This window comes from Nicotiana tabacum, chromosome 5 (assembly GCF_000715075.1).
Source record: "Nicotiana tabacum cultivar K326 chromosome 5, ASM71507v2, whole genome shotgun sequence".
NCBI lineage: Eukaryota > Viridiplantae > Streptophyta > Magnoliopsida > Solanales > Solanaceae > Nicotiana > Nicotiana tabacum.
In genome coordinates this window covers 41,363,716-41,369,780 of record NC_134084.1, presented here as the reverse complement: position 1 = coordinate 41,369,780, position 6,065 = coordinate 41,363,716, and positions in this window count along the sequence as shown.

Sequence of the window (6,065 nt, the reverse complement as noted above, 5' to 3'; positions counted from 1 at the left end):
GTTTTGAATTGCATATGCAAGAGCGACAATGTGTCTCTTTAACCCCTTAGACAGAAGTGAGATAGTCGAAGATTCAAGAGAATTGTGCCAAATGAATAAAAGAAGTGCTTAAGGAAAGATGAAACCCATTTAGACCAAAACATTCCTTACCCTAAACAAAAAGCCTTCACATTGACTCCACAAAAACCCTATATGATCTTGAGTTGAATGACGCTTGCATTAGCAGATACTTACATGAGGGGCAAGCATATGGTACTTAGAGCCGGACTTGTGACCTTTCCTTGAGAGAGACGAGTGAATTCCCATTAACCTCGGTTTGTGTGCTAATACTCTAAAAAAGTGAGGTTTGCTTAGGGAGAGTTGAGGCTGTGTGAGTTTGTGTTCCACAATGACCAAAGTAATTGAGAGAGTTCTTTGATGTAATGAGTCAACTCTTGATGCTCTTATGTCACACTTGATCCATGGTTTTTCAAAGTTTAAATGTTTTTAATCATTCATTCGTATTGAGGGCAATTGTTAGTCCTAATTGATTCTTGTTGAGGTTACTTTAGGATAGATGGAAATACTCGGATTTTCCCTTAAGGGTGGGTCTTATTTTGTTTGCTTGAGGACAAGCAAAGGCTTAAGTTTGGGGGAGTTGCTAACTAGGGATTTTAACTTGTTTCATGCTCCTTCTTGCTTATGCTTTTATTATAAATTGTTACAAAATAGTCCCAAAAGGCTCATAAGTTGTGCTTGATTGCAGGTTTGATCGACAAAGTGATGAAATGTCGATGATCGATGTAAAATGAGTGAAAACTGCTCAAGTATCAAAGACAACGCAATCTGAGAGCAAAAAAGACCTAGTGCGGCCGCATTCGACTTTGTCTGGTCCGCACTAGTAAGGTAGTGGATTCACATGGCAAGCCGCTGAAGGAGCTTGCCAGGGAGCACAAGAAGCTGTGCAAAACATGGGCTTCCAAGGAGTCTGTGAAGGAGCTTAGAGCGGATGTGGACAAGCTGAAGACAGACCAACTGGCTTTAAACTTGCTATTTGAGGATCCAGTCCCAGCAGAAGAACCAGCAGCAGAGCCACAGCAGGAGCAGACACAGAGACCTCCAAAGAAGAAGAGGAAGCTCCCTAGTGCAGATGAGGCAATCATCCAGTTGGCGGACCCACTGGAGGCCTCCTCCAGTCATCCACATGATGTACATGATATACAGCCTGTCCAGGTTTAGGCCCCAGTCCCAGCAGCTGAGTAGCAGGATACCGGGCACCAGTGTGAGGTTCCCGGGCATACAAAGGACCCGGGGAGCATTGATGATCCTATGCAGACGGACACGGCTTAGGGAGTCCTCATATCCTTTCCTTATACTTTTTTGGTGCTTATTTGTTTAGTTGGCATTTGAGACAATGCCAGCTTTTATTTGAGGAGGTGCGCCCTACATTTTATCCTTGGACGATTTTACATATATACTGATTTAGTTTATGCCCTTTTGATTTTCTATTGGTCTGTGCATAACTTTACATTTAGTTACTTTTATCGCACTTTTTTATCTTTCCTTTGGTCTGTATAAAATGTTTACATTATTGTATATATTCATTCCCCGTTGTATATTCAATTCCCCTATTGTATATATTCTTTCTATTTTCGCAAAATTTTTCATTTTTAGCTCTTAATTATATTCGTAGCTTTTTGTTTCGTTTTTGACACTTTCAATAAGCCTTTGGTTTTGTTAATGTCACGGTTCTTTCCAAAGGTGGAGTATTGTGTGAACCGAGTGGCTCTTCTTGATGATGGATGGCGTGACAACCTTCTTAAGGGTTTGAGTCCGTATTTAAGTTTTTTTGTTTTTTGTGGTTTATAGTTAAGGGTACCTCAAGCAAAGCTTCACTTGGGCATAGCACATTTGCCTTTGATGCCATGGTCCAAGACAAAATGTTGTGTTTAGGATGGTGAAAGTCGTGACCTTGAGACTCTTGTGTTGACCAACAATCATCAAGTGGTCTTTCAGGACCATTGTGTGCTCAAATCGTGTCTAAGGTTGTTGTGGGCCCCAGACTATATGTCTTTAGCAATCCCTTAGCTCGTGTGTTGAGAAATCGAATTGCGAGTCCAAGTCCCAAGCCAATGGTCTAGAACTTGCCCTGAATGTCTGTTGAGGCAAAATCTTAAGTGAAATTTGACTTGAGAAGTGATTATAGGCTCTCCTTGATCCAAATGATAGTTGAACAATTCCATAGCCTACCAAGGATATAATCTCTAGTTAACCCTTTTGAGCCTTAAACCTTTTTCTTCCAAGAACCAATGTTATAAGCCTATACCCATTCGAAAATATACCCTCTGTTGGCACCCGATCTTTCCTTGAGCAATGGGAAAAGTCTAAGTTTGGAGGGAGAGATGAGAAAGGGAACAAAGTAGTAAAAGGTACAAAAGTGAAAAAAAGGAAGGCAATGAAAAGAAAAGAGAAGAAAAGAAAAAGAACAAAAAGAATGTCCAATATGAAAAAGAATAAAAAGAGATTCAAGAAAAGCAAAAGAGAAAATGGTGTGGAAAAAGGAGAAACGTTTTGAATTGCATACGAAAGACTGACAATGTGTCTCTCTAATCCCTTAGACATAAGTGAGATAGTTGAAGAGTCAAGGGAATTGTGCCAAATGAATAAAAGAAGTGATTAAGGAAAGATGAAACCCATTTAGACCAAAACATTCCCTACCCTAAACAAAAAGCCTTCACATTGACTCCACAAAAACCCTATATGATCTTGAGTTGAATGATGCTTGCATTAGCGGATACTTACATGAGGGGCAAACATATGGTACTTAGAGCCGGACTTGTGACCTTTCCTTGAGAGAGACGAGTGAATTCTCATTAACCTCGGTTTGTGTGCTGGTACTCTAAAAAGGTGAGGTTTGCTTTGGGAGAGTTGAGGATGTGTGAATTTGGGTTCCACAATGACCAAAGTAATTGAGAGAGTTCTTTAATGTAATGAGTCAACTCTTGATGCTCTTATGTCACACTTGATCCATGGTTTTTCAAAGTTTAAATGTTGTTAATGATTCATTCGTATTGAGGGCAATTGTTAATCCCAATTGATGCTTGTTGAGGTTACTTTAGGATAGATCGAAATACTTGGATTTTCCCTTAAGGGGTGGGTCTTATTTTGTTTGCTTAAGGACAAGCAAAGGCTTAAGTTTGGGGGAGTTGCTAACTAGGGATTTTAACTTGTTTCATGCTCCTTCTTGCTTATGCTTTTATTATAAATTGTTACAAAATAGTCCCAAAAGGCTCATAAGTTGTGCTTGATTGCAGGTTTGGTCAACAAAGTGACGAAATGTCAAAGATCGACGCAAAAGGAGTGAAAACTGCTCAAGTATCAAAGACAAGGTAATCTGAGAGCAAAAAAGGCCTAGTGCGGCCGCATTCGACTTTGTGCGGTCCGCACTAGGTGGTTCAGAGAGTTGGAAAAAATGAACTTCAGGTAACGCGGCCGCAGTACACATTTCGCGATCCGCGGTGAAGCTCCGCGACCGCAGTACACATTTCGTGGTCCGCGGTGAAGGCTCTGCAGCCGCGCTATCATTATGTGCAGTCCGCGGAAGAGAGATTCAGAGAGGTGAAATTTGCCATGGTTCAAGCTGCGCGGTCTGCAGTCATACTTGTGCGGACCATATTAGAGATCTCCGCAGCTGCGGTCATTATACGCTGTCCGCGAATCCCAAGTTCAGAGAGCCCAGAATTAAAATCCAAGAGCCTAGGGCGGCCGCGGTCAATTTTATGCGGCTCGCACTAACCCCGCAGGGGTATTTTTGTCCAATTTTTCCAACGTAGTATAAATAAAACATTTTGCCATTTTTAGGTCATCAGTTATTTTCAGAACATAGTTGCACTCGTGAGAAGCTATTGTGTAGCCATTTTTGGCATCTTAACTTAGATTTTACGATAGATTCTCTGTATTTACTTTAGCTTTTAAATTAATATGTCTTGTTCTTCATCTATTTCTCTATTTTCTCCTTCAAGCATGAGTAGCTAAACCCATTAGCTAGGGTTGTGGCTCAACCCTAGTGTGGGTAATTGATGGGTGGTGTCACCTATTGTTAGATTGACTATGGGTGTTTGTTATTTAGGTCAATTTTATGGTTTAATCTATGAATTGATGGTTGCAAACACTGGTTTGTGCTAAGTTGACTTGGCTCTTCTTGAGAAAGAGAGCCTAAGTCTCCAAAATTGACCCAACAAGGAATTGGGATGGACTCAAGAGAATTGATAGTCCCAATAAAAGGGTTAAACCTCGAGAGAGTAATTACCCAACTTGAACCCTAGTTGCTTGAGCTAATTTTCCTACCCATTTGGTCTCGAGAGAGTCAATTAGGCAAAACCACTCTCTCTACGGAGAGGTGTAAGAGTGGGTAAAATTGTGCAACGGTTATAGCATATTTCCCCAATCATGTCAATCAAACCTTAGAAGCATTTACCCATCAATTAGCCACCTAAGTGAAAGTCACTACCCTAGTGCCTTCTACCCATTAGATTCAACTCTAGCAATTTTTTTATTAGCATAATTTAGTTCTAGTTAGTAATTGATAATATTAGTTTGTTAAAGAAAATTCAAAAGATATTTGGAAGTGACATTTGGAACAATTACACAACTCTAGTCTAGATAGTTACTCGACTCCATTCCTAGCTCCCTATGAAAATCGATCCCGACCCTCATATCGAGTACAAGCTATTGCAACCCTATCTTCCTACTTTTTAGTAGTGTGGAGTTGGCAGCGATCAGGTGCATGCCCACACGCCCGTCACCTAGCATGTGTGTCACTTCATTTATCAAAGCAGTACAAAATTCTGAGGTTTCATACCCTCAGGTCTAGATTTACAATGGTTACTTGCCTCAAACCGGATGAAAAACTACTCCACGACGTACTTGCCTCTCGACTTGGCCTCAACTCGCGTCGAATCTATCCAAAACCAGAATCATAAGGGAACGAAGCCCATGTGAAAATAATCAAATTACAAAAATCCCGAAATTGGTCAAACCTGACCCCCTGGCCCACGTCTCGGAATCCGATAAAAATCACATCAATAGAATCCTTATCCTCCCACGAGTCTATTCATAGCAAAAACATCAAAATCGAACCTCAAATGGCCCCTCAAATTCCCACTCAAAGCTGTCCAATTTCAAGCCCTAATATCTAAATGTTCTTCCCTAATTTCCACAAATAGCATGATTAAAAAATGGAAAAATGGTCATAAACACAAGTAATGAAGCTTAAGTGTCTTACCCAACAGATAATCTTCGATTTCCCTTGAAAATTCACTGTCCTAGCTCACTTCCCGTCTTCAAAAATGGAGAACTTAGGAAATATTCGCGAAGGGAACCTTATATACTTTCTGACCCAGGGATTTAGCACCTACAAATAGCATGATTAAAAAATGGAAAATGGTCATAAACACAAGTAATGAAGCTTAAGTGTCTTACCCAACAGATAATCTTCGATTTCCCTTGAAAATTCTCTGCCCTAGCTCACTTCCCGTCTTCAAAAATGGAGAACTTAGGAAATATTCGCGAAGGGAACCTTATATACTTTCTGACCCAGGGATTTAGCACCTACAGTCATTTTCCCTCTTCTACGGTACATCTTCTGCGGTCTAACCAACCGCATCTGCGGTTTCCACTTAATGCACTGGAGCTGCACCTGCGCCTCAACAGTTGCATCTGCGGTCTCGCAGGTGCGCTTAACCTTCCGCACCTGCTACTTCTGGCCTTCTTGCTCATGGCCGCATCAGTGGCTTCGCTTATGCTTTTGCGATTTTGCACCTACAGTCCGCAGTCCGTTGGTGCGGTTATGATCAGGGCAGCAGCTAAAGCTGCTCACTTCCAAACCCAAACTTTTCGAAAATCTTCCGAATTCATCCCGATGCCCCCGAGACCTCAACCAAAACTACGAACAAGTCACATAACACTATTCAAAATTATACCAACCATCGGAACACTCAAAACAATATCGAATCATCAAAACACCCTCGTATTCAAGCCTAAGGTTTACAAAACTTCCAAATTCTGCATTCGATCAAAAAGTCTAT